Source organism: Balaenoptera musculus, chromosome 6, assembly GCF_009873245.2.
Source record: "Balaenoptera musculus isolate JJ_BM4_2016_0621 chromosome 6, mBalMus1.pri.v3, whole genome shotgun sequence".
In the NCBI taxonomy this organism is placed as follows: domain Eukaryota; kingdom Metazoa; phylum Chordata; class Mammalia; order Artiodactyla; family Balaenopteridae; genus Balaenoptera; species Balaenoptera musculus.
This window is the reverse complement of record NC_045790.1, coordinates 5,908,520-5,929,691: the sequence shown is the minus strand read 5'-3', so window position 1 is coordinate 5,929,691 and position 21,172 is coordinate 5,908,520. Positions and strand designations below refer to the sequence as shown.

The 21,172-nt window shown below is 45.8% G+C and overlaps 1 protein-coding gene across 1 annotated transcript in view; it reads right to left on the bottom strand.

The window, feature by feature from the left end:
- Nucleotides 1-21,172, bottom strand: part of SAP30 (Sin3A associated protein 30) — a 100,850-nt gene that overhangs the window by 9,157 nt on the left and 70,521 nt on the right. Inside the window, exon 8 of the transcript XR_005020247.1 lies at nt 7,603-7,751. The gene's annotated coding sequence lies outside the window, so the exon portion shown is untranslated. The remainder of the gene's footprint in view (nt 1-7,602; nt 7,752-21,172) is intronic.

Below are 21,172 nucleotides of genomic sequence, written 5' to 3'. Positions count from 1 at the left end.
ACTGAGTGTGGAGTATATTATAAATCACACTTCCTAAGAAAGGTGCCATCCTATGTCCTTTTGACACTCAAAACATTGAAAAGTGAGGGCTACGATCAAATCACGTACATGTCTCCATGCAACCCAACAGCAAACCCATTTTAAACAACTGAATTCAATTCTATTTTATGAAGAACTTAGTCTGACTCACACGTGTGTAGTGTGTCTTAGGAATACTTACATAAACATATTTAGGAATGGCTTGTTTCAAATATTTTCTAACAGTTTGAACGTAAAGATTTTATTACCTAAAAAAAAATGTCATAGATACTTTGAAAATGCTTCATAACTTCGCATGCCGCCAGCACAGCCCAATTCAGCCTGGGCCCGGCTTCCAACCTTGGCATCCTTCCTCTTGTACCCCAGTGATTTTAATCCCTTGGGCCAACCCCAAGCCAAGGCAAGAGACGCCCCAGCCCTACCAGCTCCACAGCCTGGGACCTTGGCTTCAGGTGACCATTGCTACCATCGGCTGCCTTATGCAAAATGTGATCCTTAATAAACACTTCTGTGGAATGTGGAGAGGGAGCACGGCGGGGCAATGCTAAAAGCACTCATGTTCTAGATTCTAGCCCCAGCTCCGTGGTGTACCAGTTGTGCTGCCGTCAGGAATGCACGGGCGTTCTGTCTCCATGTCCTCACCTGACAGAAAAGGAATGAAGCACTGTCTTGGAGGTTTCACAGAGCAATTCATGAGGAAGAGCTCTGTAACTAGAAGGGCCCCATCACGTCACAGACCATGAAGATGGGGACTTCTGACATTTAGAAATCCAATGGAAAAGGAAGGAAACCATGGGCTTAGCCTACTGGGCATGTATTAATTTTAGAAGGGTGTCAACCCCTATCATCTGTAACTTCTTGGATGTCTATCAACCCAAACCTATTAGGATCTTCTTTGGAGAGTCATCTCAGAGGAACTGTTTCCTTCTGACCTCTTGTCCAACATACACAGTGGAGGCTAAGGGTATTGTTTTAACTCATCAAACCAAATAAGGTTTATTAATATTGACCAGAGACTTATTAATACGTCTTTTGTTACCCAAACGTTATTGACCAGAGACGTTTCAATATTGATTTACATAACAAATCACCAGCCACAGGCGTTAGATAGATTCTGCAAAAATCCCCTGGTCAATAAATGAGTTAATTAAAAGAATTTAAATATCGGTCTCAGAACAGCAAGATTTGCCTGGTACCTTCCGAAAGACCAAGGGCAGATGGTGGCATTTCAATGTTCACCATTATAGCAGTGCTACTATTTACTATTTTAAAAGATCATCAGGGATACAGGCAAGGCTCATTCTTTAGTCAGTGGTTTCTCAAACACCATGAGGAGAACCTGCTGTCTTCCTGGTGAAGTTCTCAGTCAGGACTGTAGAGAGAAGCCCACAGTTCTGAGATGGAGTGCAGAAGTCAGATGCAGGGGGCTCTCTGAGTTGGGCTAACTTGTCAACCTGCTCACCCCCGGTAGGTGGCCTACGTTTAGATCCCAGCTTTGCTATTCGCTTTCACGTAATCCTGGTCCCATAACCGAACTTCAGTTTCCTCATCTATAAAATGGGAATGACAGAACATACTAGATGCTTGTTACTTTCAATCCCATTCCTCCTACTTTCTCAAAAAACAAACAAATAAACAAAAAAACAATATCTACAGGATCAGAGACCGTTGCTACATGCGCCGGAGCCTTGGGGACTCTGGGCCTCCCTCCCAGCGTCCCTTAGAGGGTCAAGAAGAGATGAAAGCTGATTCAGAGAGATTCCTTGGAGAAACAACTTCAAGACTTGTGTGGGATGGAACTCTACTGAATGACCTCAAACCAAAGGGGCAGAATTGTGAAGTAGACAAAGTCTGTGCTCAGTTCCCCTGCCTCCCAATTCCAGACCCGCTCTCCCTCCCGAGAAGATGTTTGTTCTTGGACACCAGTGTCCCTTAGCTGCTCATGGAGGCTCAGGTCGTCTTTGCCTCCCGGGGAAGTCCAGTGCCCAGGGTGGGTCTCAGGCACCACGCTCTCATCTCTCAGTCATCCTCATCAAAACTTCCTTATGCACCAGACTCTTCTCGAAGAAGGTCTGATAAGGCGATTCACTCAGTGGTTAAGGAGCTCATAAGATTCTTGGGGTTTCCCGGTTCAAGACAATTAGCAGTTCCTCCCATAGGAGATTTTAAGGCTAAGGCATCACCAAGAAGCCCTTTTATTCTCTTTCCTAAGCCCCATCTTGAACCCACGGGTAGAAAGATTTTTATTTGCCAAAGAGGCGAAGTAATAAGCAGTCACGCGGTGCTGGCCATGGGCTGTGGCCCCCAGCAAGACGCCCGGGCAGGAAGGCTTTCTGAGCCCTGTCGCTGGCTCGTGGACCTATTGTTAGGCTTCCAAGATGAGCCTTTAGGAATTTCTGGCCTTAAGAAAGGATTTTGAGAATAGGCTGGTGAGGTACCATTTTTTACGGCAACGAACTGTGTAAGTGCCCTCCTAGCCCACCGACGGGAGAGGCACACCTGAGCCCAGAGCACTGCCTCTGCCTTTCCCTGTCCTAAGACAGGCGACACCAAGAAAGGGGGGAAGTCCTTTCAGCCTCAAAGGTCTTTCCAGTTGAAAACGCTCAGTGCTGAAGTGGCAAAATAAAATCACCCATCGACAAAAGTGTCAAGGGACCCAGCCCACCTCAAAGGGCTTCTCCCCCGAGCCGGGGTGTAGGAAGGAGTCTGGCACCAGCCTGCCTGCCCTGTGCAGGCAGGGGAGACAGCAAGCAAGACCCAGGGAAAGTCGCTCAAGAATGGAGACCCTTGCGGGCCGCTGGAGCCGAGGGGCTGAGGCCAGAGCGGTCAGGTCGCTGCAGATGGAGACAAGATGCTCTGTGACACGCCAAGCTGTGCGCTGGGAGGCCCGCACACAAACCCCAGCCAGGCTCTCACGTCCGCTCTGTCCCCCTCCGCAGAAAGGCCTTATCATCTGTCACACACGGGTATTTTCAGCCACACTCGGCTGCAGGGATAAACACGGTGTCCGCAGTAGCACCCTTGACTACAAAGGACAACTGTGACAAATGTCAGGGCCCTTTGAATTTGAAGATAGCCTTGTTAACTACTGCGGAGGCCGGACTTTCTGCTGTCAACAGAGCTTCTCAAGTTATTTACGCCCGCGGCGACTTGCATTAGATCATCCCGCCCCCCACTTTTAGCTGCTTCCCTGCGACACGTCAGAATGAAAGCCAGCCTGCTGTCAGCAGTCACATGTCCCACATCGCCTGGACGACCACTGAAATGGGAGGTCCCACCGCGGGCTTGAGGCCTCTCCACGTTAGCCCGACTCTAACTCCCCTGGGGAACTTAATCGATGGCACAAAATGCTATCTCATCCTTCATTCTGGAAACTCTGAAAGCCTTCCAACAGAATAAATCACTCTGTGAGGCTCCTTAAACGCCCAGTCTCAACCATGCCTGCAAGGATTCTTGAAAAACCTGCACAAGGAGGCTATTGTATGCGTGTACAAATAGATGACACAATTCCAGGGTTTAATACTATCCGCCAAGTTAAACTACTGTGGAGCAGCTGTGCACATGTGAAATGATGCCTGGCACCACTGGAGATCCATAAATCAGCCCTGGCATACTTTCCTCCTATTAAGAGAGTCAAATAAGAAAAAAATCCACAAATTAAGATGTGTCTAGGACATGGAAGACATTGCCATTCCTCTCTGAATGCAAAAATAAATAAAAATTAGGCTTCATTTTGCTGGGGTTTCTTTCCGAGGGACACAAGTTTTCCAGCATGTGAAAACCTGGCAGAAAACCTTGTTCTGAGCAGGGTCATGTTGGGCTGGTTGGTTTGTCTTTCTGTATGTCACAGGCAAAACAGAAGTGATGAGCCAACCTGAGAGGCAGTTGTTCTTTACAAGGAGCGGACGGGGGCTTCCCTGGTGGTGCAGTGGTTGAGAATCCACCTGCCAATGCCGGGGACACGGGTTTGAGCCCCGGTTGGGGAAGATCCCACATGCCGTGGAGCAACTAAGCCCGTGTGCCACAACTACTGAGCCTGCACTCTAGAGCCTGCGAGCCACAGCTACTGAAGCCTGCGTGCTTATAGCCCGTGCTCCACAACTCTTGAGAAGCCCCAACAATGAGAAGCCCGCGCACCACAACGATGAGTAGCCCCCGCTCGCCGCAACTAGAGAAAGCCCGCACGCAGCAACGAAGTCCCAAGGCAGCCAAAAATAAATAAACAAATAAATGAATAAATAAGGAGTGGACAGATAAGCCAGGAACCCAACGCAGCCATAAATACATACATACATACATACATACATACATACATAACTAAGAAATGGATGGATAAGCCAGGAACCCAAACTCTCCCAGGAAAATTATAACCAGGTTATACGTGTAGGGCCCTGCCTCTGTGCAGTTCATCCCTTTGTTCTGGCTTGTTCGTCTGTAGGACAACGACACACAGCAGAGGTCAGATGGCTGGGCCACTGGATGCCTCCATCCAGCCTTGGGTGAAAGCTTGGCTGGAGAAGCCAGGTCAGACTAAGATGAAGGGAAGTTGCATCATTATAAAGTTGGGTCACCAGTGGAGAGAGTGACCAACCACCTCAGTCAGCCTGCATCTGAGGGGGTTCCTGAGATGCATGAGTTTTGGTGCTAAAATGAGAAATATCCTTGGCAAACTGGGCAGAGTTTGTCACCCCAGTAAGAGACCGAGTTCTAGGCTATTTGGGAAAACTGAATCATCTATGAGTCTAAACAAGCTGATAACTCTCAGCTTCTCTTTAGCTGAGTGACGTCAACACAGACAATCCAGTCCCCAGCTACAGTGACTCCGCAGTGTCACAGATGTCCCAGTTAACATCAATGACCTGAACCTTTGCTTTGTGCTCAGCATGGCGCTGTGTACTGAGTAGGGATAAAAAGGCAAGTGCAAAGAATGAAATTAGAACACTCCCTAACACCATACACAAAAATAAACTCAAAATGGATTAAAGACCTAAATGTAAGGCCAGACACCATAAAACTCTTAGAGGAAAACATAGGCAGAACACTCTATGACATAAATCACTTCAAGATCCTTTTTGACCCACCTCCTAGAGAAATGGAAATAAAAACAAAAATAAACAAATGGGACCTAATGAGACTTAAAAGCTTTTGCACAGCAAAGAAAACCATAAACAAGACGAAAAGACAACCCTCAGAATGGGAGAAAATATTTGCAAATGAAGAAACTGACAAAGGACTAATCTCCCAAATTTACAAGCAGCTGATGCAGCTCAATATCAAAAAAACAAACAACCCAATCCAAAAATGGGCAGAAGACCTAAATAGACATTTCTCTAAAGAAGATATACAGATTGCCAACAAACACATGAAAGGATGCTCAACATCACTAATCATTAGAGAAATGCAAATCAAAACTACAGTGAGGTATCACCTCACACCACTCAGAATGGCCATCATCAAAAAGTCTACAAACAATAAATGCTGGAGAGGGTGTGGAGAAAAGGGAACTGTCTTGCACTGTTGGTGGGAATGTAAATTGATACAGCCACTATGGAGACCAGTATGGAGGTTCCTTAAAAAAGTAAGAATAGAACTACCATACGACCCAGCAATCCCACTACTGGGCATATACCCTGAGAAAACCATAATTGAAAAAGAGTCATGTACCACAATGTTCATTGCAGCTCTATTTACAATAGCCAGGACATGGAAGCAACCTAAGTGTCCATCGACAGATGAATGGATAAAGAAGATGTAGCACATATATACAATGGAATATTACTCAGCCATAAAAGGAAACGAAATTGAGTTATTTGTAGTGAGGTGGATGGACCTAGAGACTGTCATACAGAGTGAATTAAGTCAGAAAGAGAAAAACAAAAACCGTATGCTAACACATATATATGGAATCTAAAGAAAAAAAAATGGTTCTGAAGAACCTAGGGGCAGGACAGGAATAAAGACGCAGATGTAGAGAATGGACTTGAGGACATGGGGAGGGGGAAGGGTAAGCTGGGAAGAAGTGAGAGAGTGGCATGGACTTATATACACTACCAAAATAGGTAGCTAGTGGGAAGCAGCTGCATAGCACGGGGAGATCAGCTCGGTGCTTTGCAACCACCTAGAGGGGTGGGAGGGAGACGCAAGAGGGAAGAGATATGGGGATATATGTATATGTATAGCTGATTCACTTTGTTATAAAGCAGAAACTAACACACCATTGTAAAGCAATTATACTCCATTAAAGATGTTAAAAAAATTAAAATTAAAAATAAATAAAAATAAAAAGGAAAGTGCAATTAATTCCTCACTTTCTTTTAATTCGCCTTTATAGGGTACAGCCAAGTAAACCTATGCTAACTCCTAAAGCATCTCGGAATCCACAAAGAGACCTGCTTTTACATGGAGACTGAGGGCGCTTCTGGGCTCCACCCCTGCACATGACCCTACAGCCCTTCCCAGTGGCGCTGGAGGTCAGTGTCAACAAGCACACAAACCATTAGCTGAAGCTGGCTGAGGAGGGAGGAGAGAGAATGCTATGCCTCGATAGAGACAGGAGATCCATTTCTTCCGTGGCTGACTGTTCACCGACAGTTCTTCCACAGGAGCTCCAAAAAACGTCATTTGAATAAGCATATCGTCTCCTAAAGGAACTACCAGGAAGAAATACATTCATTTGATTTTGGAGTTTCTTTATTTAAAAATCTCACTGTCTTATAGTCAGGCGTATTAAATCCTTATACACAACTTATAAAAGGAATGATGTTCTTTTGGTGGCAGCCGCTGTCATATAAGGCAAACGTGTGCTCTGTGGTCGGTACTGAAATTTTATTCTTCCTGATTATAGAAGCAAAACTTTTTTATTGTAGAAAACTTGGAAATTTTATGAAAATAAAACTTGAATTACCTAAATTATGATTTTATAGTTTCATCCATTCCTTCTCTGTGCACATGTATTTTTTACATAGTTGGAGTCCCTGCATGTCCACTTCAGTGTTCTGCTTTTTACCCCCTGACATCGTATTTCCCGTATTTTCATGTTTCATGAAGTATACTTCCAAGTCAGTGGTTCTGGACCCCTTTACACTCTTTAAATTTATCATGTGGACCCAAATATCCTTAAAATTCTCCTCAAAGAGTCTTGTGAAATGTTCCCTAAAAATCCCAGTCGATTCTGTGACCTGAGTGAGTGTTTACTATATTTCCTGCACTAAGACGTAGGAATTATGAAGATGTAAGACGAGAACTTCATGTGATACACACTCATGCGAATTTGAATTTGAAGCGACTCACTGTATTCTGTCTTAATCATCAGTTATATGCACTGTAAAAACAACTTTCTAGAAACACGCCATGTATGTTTGACTCAACATGGCATTTTTTATCATTTTTGTAAAAAGTTGGACACTGGGCTCTTTATCAGAAATGCAGTATGAAGTATATAATTGTCCCCCAAGGAGAAGCCAGATTCGATTTACATCAATTTAACATCATTTTAAACATTTCAGGGGTAGAGCTGTATCAATTAATATGCTTTCTTGTAAACAAAAAGGCTAACTGGCTTACCCAAGAAGGACATCGATTAATCTGCATAGTTTGGAGACCAGAGCAGAGTGGGCTTGGGTGAGAATGTCAGGGTCTCTCTCCTCTTTGTGCTCCTCTCAGCCTTGTCCTCCTTCCAGTGTTGGGCCATCCTCAGCCAGGGAGTACGATGCCTGCTCCCAACACAGCAAGGTCCAGAGGGAAATAAGGGACAAGGTCTTAGAATCAATCAAGGAAGCCTTTTCCAGAGGCCCGCACCAGATGTCCCCTCCTGTTTCCTGACCAGGATAAGGTCACACACACACATGCCTGCCTGGTCTGATCACTAATAAGGGAAATGGGATGACTGGCATGGACTCAGACCAGCAATCATCAAACTATTGCCAAGGACCGCTTCTGGCCCTCAGCCTGTTTTGTCAATAAAGTTTTATTGTAACACAGCCTTGCTCATTTACGTATGATTGTGTCTGGCTGCTTTCTCGCAGAGCAGAGCTGTTACAACAGAGACCATGTGGTTCACAAAGCCTAAATGTGTCCTGTCTGGCTGTCTTAGTTTGTTTGGGCTGCTTTTTTTTTTTTTTTTTTTTTTTTAATTTATTTTTGGCTGCATTGCGCCTTTGTTGCTGCACGCAGGCTTTCTCTAGTTGTGGCGAGCGGGGGCTACACTTTGTTGCGGTGTGTGGGCTTCTCATTGTGGTGGCTTCTCTTGCTGTAGAGCACGGGCTCTAGGCGTGCGGGCTTCAGTAGTTGTGGCACGCAGGCTCAGTAGTTGCTGCACGCAGGCTCTAGAGCGCAGGCTTAGTAGTTGTGGCGCACGGGCTTAGCTGCTCCGTGGCATGTGGGATCTTCCCAGACCAGGGCTCGAACCCGTGTGCCCTGCATTGGCAGGCGGATTCTTAACCACTGTGCCACCAGGGAAGTCCCTGGGCTGCTTTAATAAGATACCATAAACTGGGAGGCCTGTAAACAACAGACATCTCTTTCTCACAGTTCTAGACGCTGCAGAGTCTGAGGTCAAGGTGCTGGCAGATTCAGTGTCTGGAGAGAGCCCATATCCTGGTTCAGAGACGGCCACCTTTTGGCTGTGTGTCACGTGGAGAAGGGACAAGGGAGCCCTCTGAGGGGGCCCCAGTGCCCCTTCTGAGGGCTCTGCCCTCATGACCCAGTCACCTCCCAGAGTTCTCACCTCCAAATACCATCACTTGGACATCAAGTTTCAACATCTGAATTTTGGGGAGACACAAACATTCAAACCAAACACACTGGCCTTTTACAGAAAATGTTTGCTGACCTCTCATGTAGAGAATGCTCAGGGCGGGATAGATGGAGACAGATCACCCACAATGACTGTTGCAAGTCAGCGTGGCCCTAAAAACAAACTCTGTCCTCGAAATGCAGAGAGGAAGCTAACGGCGTATAATCACACGGCACGGATCATATAAACTATGCATGAAGATTAAAGCAGAAACAGAGACACAGACGTAGAGAACAAATGTATGGACACCAAGGGGGAAGGGGAGGTGGGATGAATTGGGAGATTGGGACTGACATATACACACTACCATGTATAAAACAGGTAACTAATGAGAACCTGCTGTATAGCACAGGGAATTCTACTCAATGCTCTGCGGTGACCTACATGGGAAGGAAATCTAAAAAGGAGGGGATATATGTATACATATAGCTCATTCACTTTGCTGTACAGCAGAAACTAACACAACATTGTAAAGCAACTATACTCCAATAAAAATTAAAAAAAAAAAAGTAATGTGAGAATTCAGACGAGAAAGTTCTCAATAAAGGCAAGGCAAAAGCATCACCCCAGGACACGAATTCTCCCCTAGATGCCTGGAGACAAGACACAGACGCTGCTCTCTCCAGCCTCCCTGCATCTGGGGGCTCACCCTCCAAAGACAGGTGACCAGCACGTGCAGGATGGTCTGGACGCTGGCACCACAGGCTGTAACAGGACGGTCCCCTGGCCTTCCTCATGTCTTCTCAGCCTTAATCATTCCAGGATGATTCTAGATAAAAATGTGGAATTTCATCATTGTTGTCCAACCCTGTTGATACAAGTCCTGTATCATTTCTCTCCTGTTCTGTGGTAAGTCTCTCTTGTTCTCGACTATTAGGATGCCTTCTACGGGGTCTGAAAAGCACTCATCGTAAGAGGTAATATTAGAAGCCTCACTCCAGTCAAGAGGACTTACACTGAAAGAGATTAGAAACTCCTGGAGCTGAACGAGAAAGGAATCTGCAGGTGCTTCTCGTCAGCCTCAAAACTACCACTCTTGGTACTTCCCTAACCTGAGACTTCAAATGTGCACTGTGGTGCACCAAGCATCGGGCTGAAAGATGCATATTGAAGGGGTCCAAGAATACGGAGAAACAGCCTTCAAACTCCTGTCCCGTCTGCCCTCTAGCACTCCTCAGAACGCTCAGTCTGAAGCGGAGGTGACGACTTCAGATTCCTCATGAGTTTCACAAGGTGAAAACTAGATGGGAAGCAGCCGTTGATTAAAAACGAGGAGAGGATGCCGAACTGTTCGGTTTTGACACACAGTGTGTGCGTGTGTGTGTGTGTGTGCGTGCGTGTGTGTGTGTGTGTGCGTGTGTGTGCGTGCGTGTGTGTGTGTGTGTGTGTGTGTGTATTTCTGGGTATCTTACATAGTAAACCGTTGGAAGGTTATTCAAGAACAGGACTGCGTGATCTGGGAAGCTCAGGTAACATTTGCTTCTTTTCTAAAGTAAGTGGGCAGAGGGCCTACAACAAGTAGAAAGAAGACGGTGAGGAGAGCCGGAGTTGATGTTAACACAAAAGACAGCTGCCTTTCGTGTCTTCCTGGACTCGCAGAAGGAATCCCTTATTGTTTACTGAGCGATAAACGTTCCCGGCGAATCTGGGTGTGGGAGCAGAAGAGGGGGAGGAGAGAGGCAGCAGCAGGCTGGGGCACCAACTCATCACACAGTCTTTGGACACGCTAAGATGAGTGAGGCAGTTAAAACCAACCCATGGGATGTGCCCGCTACTGCATGCAGAACAGAAAGCCAGCAAGGACCTACTGCACAGCACAGGGGCGTACAGTCAACACCCTGCAATAAGCTGTAACGGAAAAGAACCTGAAAAATTATATACATGTAATATATTTGTATTATTATGCATATATATGTATCACTGAACCACTGTGCTGTACACCTGAAACTAACACATTGTAAATTAACTACACTTCAGTTTTAAAGAAATGGTTATTAACAGGCAAAAGACAAACAAACAAACAAACAACCAACACATGGCACGCTGGGGAGGAAACTGCCAAAGAGTGCTTCATGCGGATCCCAGCCTAGGAGCAGCTCGGCCTCCACGTGCAGCCTGTGAAGGTGGCGGTTCTGCCCGGCGCCAGGTGTCCCGTGCGCCCTGGCGCGCGGCCTGGGGCGCACACGCACCACTGCACAGATGCGCGCAGGGCTTCAAGCGCTCCCAGCACACACACGCGAATACTTCATGCACGTCTGTGGGCTGCATACAGGTTGAGAAAAAAAGAATGCATAGAGGAGGATTGTTTTGCTTCGGTGTGTACGTGAACGTTGATGGAACTTAGTAAAATACAGAGCGTTTACGAGCGAGATGGATGGCTGTCTGGGGACTCGTTTCCCGCCCTCCCGGCTGGGCTGCAGCGCCGGGCTGCGGTGACAGCACCGGGTAAGGAAGGGACGAACAATAGGTCCTGTGAGTTGGCGGTGCTGGGACTGCCCTGCCTGAGTGGGAGGTCCGAGCATCCGTCTCCAGCGGCACATAATTCAGAGGGGGGTGAGGGATTCCTGCAGCGTGTGGAAATAGCAAAGGGGTAAAATGAGAGGGAATCATGAAAGTGCACTCGAATCACCCAACGTGCTGAGGATTGTTCATATCGACAGATTCCACTACTGCGAAGCCACACGCCTGGTGAGTTTCCGGATCACATCCAGGACCTGCTCTTCCGCACTAAGTCCCCACCAACATCACCCACGCTGGGCGGCACAGGGGACCGGCCGGCTCAGCTGGAAGACAAGCAGCCTCTTCATCCCTTTAAAAAATTAGTTTGTTTGAATTTTGGAGATTCTAACATACTTAAATCAGCGGGGCTGGTGGCTTCAGCTGCAACCCCAGGTCAGGGCTGCCTCTTTTCTCTGCCTTCCCTCGGTCCGTGACACCCACCGTGTAAAGGGAACTGCTGCACCCAACTCCCACCTTCACGTGATCCTTATTTTTCTTGATCTTAACAGATCCAGTGTCCTTTCTGTGAGCTTTTTGCTGTGAGCAGAAAGTTCCTGACTTCCTCAATGCTGCAACAGGCGGCCAGGAGGCAGCAGGAAGAGGGGACACCCTTCTGCACTCTTTCCATAAACGGTGGCTGCTTGTTTGCGTGTTGGTTTGCTTTTCATACCGAGGCTCTCCTCTGCTCTGTATTTCATTTCAAAGTCACCAAGCAAGAAAACTGACCCGGCTACACGTAAATGAGACTCTTTCTTGCTGCTGACCCTGGCTATGTTCTTTCCTTTATTTCCTTTTCCAGGGACTTGATAAGCTCCTTGCAGGATCTATGGACATTTGGGGCTGTTTCTTAAAGGAGCCAGATGCCTGATCATTTTTAGGATCCCACAACTGGGAAAAGCTCAGCGCTGATGGGGGAAAGGCCCAGGGATCAGGGAATCCCAGCTTCCTGACAGAGGCGGTGTTGCCATGGAAACTGAGCTGCCACAGCTGCCTGGGCTCTGACATCCGTGATTGGCTCTGGCAGGGAGTGGAGATGATCAAAAGCCCTTCAAAAGCCAGTCTCCGAGGGAAGCTCCATTGCCTTCTGTCTCCTCCAGCTGCCCCCGCCAGGATAGAGAATGTCAGCTCTGCTCCTTGCTCAGACCTTTAGTGGAAAAAAACCCAAAAGACTGAATTCTGGATCTAAGTGTTTAAAAAAAAAAAATAGAAAATTTAAAATTCTATATAATAATGGATCCTAAACCTATTGATTATCAGAACCCCTTGTTCACATGAGGTTTCAAAAAATACCAGTTCTGGGGCCCCAAACTGGGAGAGTCTGAATCCTGGTCATAGGGTCAGTTTCTGCACTCTGTATTTTTAATCCTTCCCCAGATGATTCTAATGATCATCCGTATTTGAGAACTAGAACTTAGTTTAGTTTTTTTTGTTTTGTTTTGTTTTTTATTTATTTACTTTTGGCTGCGTTGGGTCTTCGTTGCTGCGTGCGGGCTTTCTCTAGTTGTGGTGAGCGGGGGTTACTCTTCGTTGTGGTGCGCGGGCTTCTCATTGCAGTGGCTTCTCTTGTTGTGGAACACGGGCTCTAGGCACGCGGGCTTCAGTAGTTGTGGCTCATGGGCTCTAGAGCACAGGCTCAGTAGTTGTGGCGCACGGGCTTAGTTGCTCCGTGGCATGTGGGATCTTCCTGGACCAGGGATTGAACCTGTGTCCCCTGCATTGGCAGGTGGATTCTTATCCTTTGCGCCACCAGGGAAGCCCTAGTTTATTTTTAAAAACCAAATATTTAAAAATGTATCTTTGGAGGTTCCATTTGGAAGGTACTGCTTGTGTTTTACTCCCAATTCCAACCCTCTACTAAGTGTCTTCTTCCACTGTCTTGGAATGACTAATCCATGGTACAGGTGTGGCAAATACAGTCATGCAAAAAGAGACATTTCATTCCACTTTTACTAAAATTGCTGAGTAACTTAAGAGATGAGAAAGCAATTCATAATTCTATTTTAATAGCACCCCAGAATGTCTCCTCCTATCTCAAGGCAAGCTGTGAAATCTCCTAGATTAAATTCATTTGAGTTCACTTAAACTTGTAAGATTTGGAAAACACTGCTTTAGATTCAAGGAAAGAATTCCAGGAGTTTCCTCCCTGCCCCCTCTACCCACACTCCCACCTTCCTTCTGTCTCCAAAGACACTCCTCTGCAGAGGAGGCGCTCATGTGCATTCTTTTTCCATCGAGATCCAGTCAGGAAGACAGACACCACACTAGGTGTTTCAACAGAGGGGATTTGATACAGGAAGTCTGTTACAGACGTCAGAAGACGAAAAAAGCAAAACAGGACACTAGGATACAGAGATAGGTAGGAAGCAGCTTCCACTCTTGGGGAAGAGTTGGAGTCACCGGACCTGGAAGTTGACTGAGGGCCACACAGGACTGGGACCCAGGTCTCAGGGTAGGGCCCGGCTGAGCCACTGCTGGCGGAATGCGGCGAACCCTGCAGCCCCGTCCCCACAAGTACAAACGCCCCCCATGTCCCCTGCCCCTTGTTTGTGGAAAAGCTCCAGTCTCCCAGGCCTCCCTGAGTCACAAAAGCGTAGGCTCAAGTAGTTAATGATTAGGACAACAGAGGCACGGACTCAGTGTCTGACGGGCATTCCTGAGCTGTTTTACAGATACTGTAACTGCCACCAGAGGGCACGACACAAGCTGCTCCATCCTGAGCAGCACTGAATCTGTGGCTAGCACAATTCCAAGAACTGGCCTCAAGAGAATGGGATTAATATTATTGCTCATAGTAATCTGTGCCTTTGTGACATCAAAATAATTATAGCTTGCTCTGCCCGTACATGTAAACGGGCAACTAAAATTGTCAACAAAGAGATGCTACAGACCCATGTTGACATCTTCCACTCTGAGAAGGCGCCCAATGTCAGCATGAAGCAGTTACAGAAGATGGACATTCGCCCCTAATCCCACAGAAATGGGATGATGTTTAACAGTGGGGAATTGAAAGCAGCTCTTTTGCCCCTTTCCTGTTTACTCATTTCTGTCCCTCTTTAACCTTAAAAACCAAATTATAGGAATGAGATCACTAACCAATAGAAACTACATCCTGACTTATGCTCTCCTGAATGCACACCATGATTTGCCTGACCTGTTGATTCTCTTCCTAGATAAAAAGAAGAATGAACAATGAAGCAGTTAAAGAATGACTAGCTCTCTACCCCCAGTAGCCCCCTTAGCAATCCTGCTGGCAGATCACTCGGACAAGATGACATCTGAAGAGAGAGTCAGCCAGTCTGCACGCAGTGGAGATGCAGAACCCAACCTCCCGCCTTGATGATTCCCTGAGATTCTCCTCCTCCTCACATTTTTCCCTTTAAAGACTGTCATGGCTGAGCAGAATCTTCAGAGGTGGTCTCTGGACACGAGTCCACCTTCTCCCCAGATTGCCAGCTTTTCTGATTAAAGCACCTTTCCCCTCTACTGACACTTGCCTCTCCAATGATTGGCTTTTGAGCAGCGAGCAGCCGAACCTGAGTTCAGTAACACTGGTACCTCAGGAGGTGGGAGGAGAGGCCTCTTGGACCTGGGACCACTGCTACCTCAGATGGAGTGCAGTGAGGTTCTGGGACCATGGAGAGAGGCTGAAGACAGCAAACAGCCACTGCTGCCCGGTGAAGAGCCATTGAGAGGCTGACACCCAGAAGCAGCAAACAAAAGGGAACAAGGAAAACCCCTCTCCCTTCTGCTGCCCAGTCTCCCTCTTGGGTGCATCAGTAGGAAGCCAGCACAAAGGATGGTCTCCAGAGTCTTGGCCCCTGTGTCACAAAACAGAGTAGAGAAGGGAAGGTCTGGGGCGGGGCGGGGGGCGGGGGGGGGGGGGCGGCAGTGTCTTGGGCAAGCACAGCATCAGATGAACCTTTGGGTCAAGAGAGTAGGGAAAATTGCATTGGCAGAAACCAGGTTAAAAGCTTTTGTTTCTGCGGCTGCTTTTTTTTTTTTTTACTTTTTTTTTTGGCTGCACCCTACAGCATGTGGGATCTTAGTGCCCTGACCAGGGATTGAACCTGAGTCCCCTGCATTGGAAGCGTGGAGTCTTAACCACCGGACCACCAGGGAAGTCCCTGCGGCTGCTTTTCTGATGGTCAAATAAATTTGGGAAAACCAATGCCATTAGCATATTGAAGGCTCTGAGAAGTCCTACAGTAGAGGATCCTGCTTTACTTTGTTAATTATTTCTCAAATTTATTTAGTATGAATTCCTTATTTGTTCGGCTATAATATTCCTCAGAGCATGCAAACTGTGCTGTAAATGCCACTCTAAAAAAGGCACTACCTAAGCCCAAACCGCTTTTTTATCTGTTAGCCTCCGGAGCTGGAAAAAATAACATATACAAGTGAAACAGGAAGAAAACCAGAATTCTATCTGCAAAGTACTGAGTCTAACTATTTCACTTTCATGGTTCCTCTTATCTGTAGAGGGGACCTCCCCCCTGCCCTTCACCACACTGTGAGGAAAAGAATTCCTCACTCAACCTCCAGAAGAATCACTAACCATGAGCCATAACAAAGACCACCAGCCTCGACATAATCTGAGAGAAACGGGGAAGTGTTCCATGGAACTGCACAGAACATCACAGAGAGACCTGGGTGCCCACTGCCCTTAAACACACAGAGTAGCTTGACAATTACCCCATGGGGCGAAGGGCAGCTCCACTTTTATTCAAGGAGGTAAAAGGCAACTCCACTCTCTACCTTTCCATCACTTTTAGGACTCTGATTATTTCGACCTCCTCCATCCCTGCCTCAGGCTGGAAGAGGCATCTGATTTAACACCCGACACAGGCTGACCCGGAAACAGAGGGTGCAGGGCAGCAAAACTCTCTGTGGCAGATGCAGACGTCGGGGTTGAGAGGTTGTCTGCAAAGGCAGATGCTGAGAGAAAAGGAGCAACCAGGACGGAGAGAGGGGGAGGGGAGGGGGAAGACGGAAAAGGGGGAAAGGGGAGGAGGGGGAGGGGAGGAGGGTGGAAGGAAGGAAGAAAAAACAGCTGCTTGATGATTTTCTAGACCCCCTGGAAACTGGCTCTAAATTATCCCTGTTCAACTAGAATGTTTCCAACTCGTAGACATATCCCACACACACATCAAGTTATGCTAATCTGGCTTTTACCTTTGAGCTGGATTTCATTCATGAAGACAGCTCTTTCCTCTCTGGAAATCTGGAAATTTCTTACGCAAAAGCAGTTTGAATTGATTTTACTTATTTAACTGTATCCTATTTATTCCATTCTGTACCCTAAAAACAGGTACCAAAAATTCCAAACACTTAAATGTGGATGCAAGTAGCTATCACATGACTTCAGCCTATTTCTTTTCATCATGACTTGCTATCTACAGACCCGACGTGGCACTAGATTCATACTAAAACATTCCGGCCCGATTCTAGTTCTGAGAAACGTTTCTGTCCCATTCATCTGGAAGCTGATCAGTCGAGACAGAGTCTCTGGTAGCTTTGTGTCCAACACCCACACAACAAAGGACAGAAGTTCCTGGGGCAGAGGCAGGAGAGACCAAGCCCAGTTAAGTATGTATAGTTCCAGGGATTAGAATCTCCTATTAACACCCTAGCAGACACAGTCTCTTTCTGAAATTAGATTTCTTTCAGCAGATCTGGCCTTACTTCACAGTCAGAACAACACTTCTGAATACCCCCCAAGCTAGTTCCCAACCACAGCCTCCTCTGAAGGTGACCTATGAAGGTTGCTTCCACTTGTACGCTTTTGCCTGAAGGAACAGCACCTTGTCTACCTCCTAAATTCACTGGCTTTGTCTTGCTTCTCGGTCATTTGATTCTCACTCTTTCTACCCTTTTGGAATTAATCAGTTTGCTTTCCAAACTTGACTTCAGCTGGAATACAGATTTAAATTTCCCTTTGCTCAGCGGCCCATGACTGAAGGCCAGCAGTGGCTCCTGTTCCCAAGTTTAGTTCTGCTCACTGAACCCTAGCATGTGCAGAGGGTGGTCTGAAAATAACAGAGTGCCCTCCTGCCCATAAGCGGAACTCTGGCCCTGAGTTACTTCGTAAGTAAAATGACCTATGGGAGAGCGTACCAGTTAACCCCTTTGTAGGCTTGAAAAACTACTCCTTGTAAATATTTTAGCAACGTTTGCTTTTTCTCTTTTACAATTTTAAATGTACTTAAAATATTTTTCCTGAAGTTCTTAAGGTCTAATTATACAGGTTGTTATTGCTGATGATTCTGGATTGTTTCTTTCATGTATTTTGTAATTTAGAATTGCAAGTTCATTTTGGTGAGACTATCTATAGGAATTCTGTGTAGGGCTGAAAATACACCTTTCTAGAGAAGGCTTTTAATAACTTTCATTGAAGACTCCAGGATTGTTATCGGCCTGAGACTGCATTTCAAACTATTTTGTTAGGGAATCTAGGCTCTCCAGACAGTCCAAATCCAAACCTTAAACCCGAGGGAGGGCAACCTGAAGCTGACCTTGCACAAATCTTTTTCACTTTGCCTAAGAAGGTATTTTCAGTGTAAGTCTATATAGGATCAGAAGTGGTTATCAAGCAAGTTCATATTCAGAAGTGACTACATACACAAAGGAATCTTGACAAAACATAAGAACGAAATGTTCAAAGTATAAATACATGAGAAACAACACAGGACTTTCATTGCTAGCAATAGTGCTGATTAGATAATCTGAAAACCCTCTTACTACAAATCACTTAGAGGTACTGGACAAAAATATAAAAAGTAGGCTTTTAAGTGCTAATAGGAAAGTAAGGGAAATACTCCAGAAACTGATATTTTGACTGTTCTGTTTTTTTTTTTTTTTTTTTTTTTTTGTGCCAGTTTAACAATGGGTTTGAGTTTTAATGTCTATGAAAGTACAGGAGGCAAATTTTGGGGTCCACGAGGGGTAGAAATTTGGACCTAACGCCCTCAAATAAAGAACACTTGAATTACTATACATCTGTGAAAGGGGAGAACTGAAAACATTTATCCCCTCCCAAAGCGAGACTTAAAGGAAGCTCTTCTGTTTAGCCTGACCTATGGGGGAAAGGACATGGGAAGTAAAACCCTGAGAATCTGCAAACACATGAGAGCCTCAGGCTGCATTACCCTATGCAAATCTCATATGCTGGACAGAAGATTCATAAGGCCTTATGATTTTCAAATACTATTAACAATGCAATTTCTATCATAATTTTATAGATCTTCTTAGGAGTGGTATTACTTAGTCTCTCTTGGGCATCTATTTTACTGATTACCAATACAGAAGGCATTTGGATCCAGCCTAAATCCTTTCTTCTGCAAATCAAACATATTTCCTCTTGTTCTTTTTTTCATTATTTATTTATTTATTTATTTATTTTTGGCTGCGTTGGGTCTTCGTTGCTGCACGCGGGCTTACTCTAGTTGTGGCGAGCAGAGGCTACTCTTCGTTGTGGTGCGCGGGTTTCTCATTGCGGTGGCTTCTCTTGTGGAGCACGGGCTCTCAGGCGCACGGGCTTCAGTATTTGTGGCACGTGGGCTCAGTAATTGTGGCTCGCAGGCTCAGCAGTTGTGGCACACGGGCTTAGCTGCTCTGCAGCATGTGGGATCTTCCCAGCCCAGGGCTTGAACCCGTGTCCCCTGCATTGGCAGGCGGATCCTTAACCACTGTGCCACCAGGGAAGCCCCCTCTTGTTCTATTCTTAATGGAGGCCAGACTCCTTAAATAATCACCCTTCTTCATGGTACTGAAGACCCAACCTCCCTGCCACACATTCCACTGCATTGTCTTAGTAACCCAGCCGCACAGAGGGTATCCTGGAGGGAAATGTCCAAGATCAAACGGGGTGTCTTTCTTCACGAACTAACAAATGAAATTCTCTCCTTTCTAGTTTTATTAGCAGTGAGAATCTCTCTTCAAAGAATACATTGAAATGAAAGGTGCCACAGAAAATGCACCACTTTTAAATCCCACAGAGGCTTGAAACTTGCTTTAGTAAACATTTTCCAAGTAATGCTGTTTGTAGAATAATTACAGTCTGACTTTTTCTGTCATCAGAATCGAGTGACTGGTTCTCTGATGACTATTTTTTTGCTCTAAAAAACACAATGATTCTGACCGTTTCTGGCAGATTGTATTGTTCAAGGGTAAACTTTGATTCTGTCTCTCTCTGACTCTGTTTTCAAAGTGAAGTAAAATGGAGTGTTAATTCAACATGTGTCAGTCTGGATAGTTAAATCCTATCACCTCTATTCACCATCTATCTTATGTCCCTGCTCTTTCTCTCCCCTCTACCCCAAACACATACAGAAACATAAAGTCCTTTATTCTCAATATTGGATTCTTCTTTTTATATAAATGTATTTATTTATTTTTGGCCGCGTTGGGTCTCTGCTGCTGCGTGAGGGCTTTCTCTAGTTGTGGCGAGCAGGGGCTACTCTTCGTTGCGGTGCTCTAGCTTCTCACTGCGGAGGCTTCTCTTGTTGCGGAGCACGGGCTCTATGTGCGCGGGCTCAGTAGTTGTGGCTCACAGGCTCTAGAGCGCAGGCTCAGTAGTTGTGGCTCACAAGCTTAGTTGCTCCATGGTATGTGGGATCTTCCCGGACCAGGGCTCGAACCTGTGTCTCCTGCATTGGCAGGCGGATTCTTAACCACTGCACTACCAGGGAAGTCCTCAATATTTGATTCTTATGTCTAACATTTTCCAGATACTTACACATTTTCCCCACCTAGACCTATATATGTGTCCATTAATCCCAGAGAGTAACTGTGTATTCATAAGATCATTACAAAACAAAACACAGAACTGTTAATAATAACTATAAAAGCTGCTATTTCTTAAGTATTTCTTATAATCCAGAGTTTCTGTTAGGTGCCTCATATAGGTTACCATATTCCATTCTTTTGGCAACCTGTTATGAGTCGAATTTTGCTTCCCCCAAAAGATACATTGGAGCCCAGACTCACAGTACCTCAAAGTGGGACCTTATTTGGAGATAAAGTCTTTACAAAGGTAATTAGGTCAAGGTGATGTATCAGGGAAGATCCTCATCCAAGATGACTGGTCTCCTTATTAAAATAAAGGGAAATTTGGACACAGAGACACACACAGGAAGAATGCCATGTGAATACAAAGACAGCTGTCTACTACCTGAGGACAGAGACCTGGAGCAAACCCTTCCCTCACAGCCTCAGGAGGAACCAGCCCTGCCAACACCTTGACTCCAAACTTCCAGCCTCCAGACTGTGAGACAACTCATTTCTGTTGTTTAAGGCATCCAGTTTGTGGTACTTTGTTACAGCAGCCCTAGAAAACTAATGTACAACCTTACAATTTAAGTCTTATTCTCTTTTTACTACAAAGGAGGACACTGCATCATAGGAGGATTAAAGCCCTTACCCAGAGTCCTACAGGCAGTAGTGGTAGGGCTGTCAGGCAACACAGAGCTGTTTTGTTCCAAAGCCCGCGTGCTTGCTGCTATAACGTGCTGCCTCCAAACCTATGTTTGCACATGGGCTTCCTGGACATACCTAGAATTGTACAATCAAGGAATTTTTATATTGTTTATTCCGAGGAGAGCTTTTTGAAGACTCACTTCCCCATGTTTTGGGAGTGAGTTATCACAGAAAGCTCGAGAGTGAGGTAGAGCCAGTGACCTGGTTTGGGAGAAGCAAGGATATATAAACAATACATCATTTTCAAATATAAGTACCTCTCGTGCAATATTTGGGACATGCTTACACTAAATTTTTTCCCATTGTTTATCTGAAATTCAAGTTTCACTGGGATTTCTGTAATTCTACTTGCTAAGTCTGGCAATT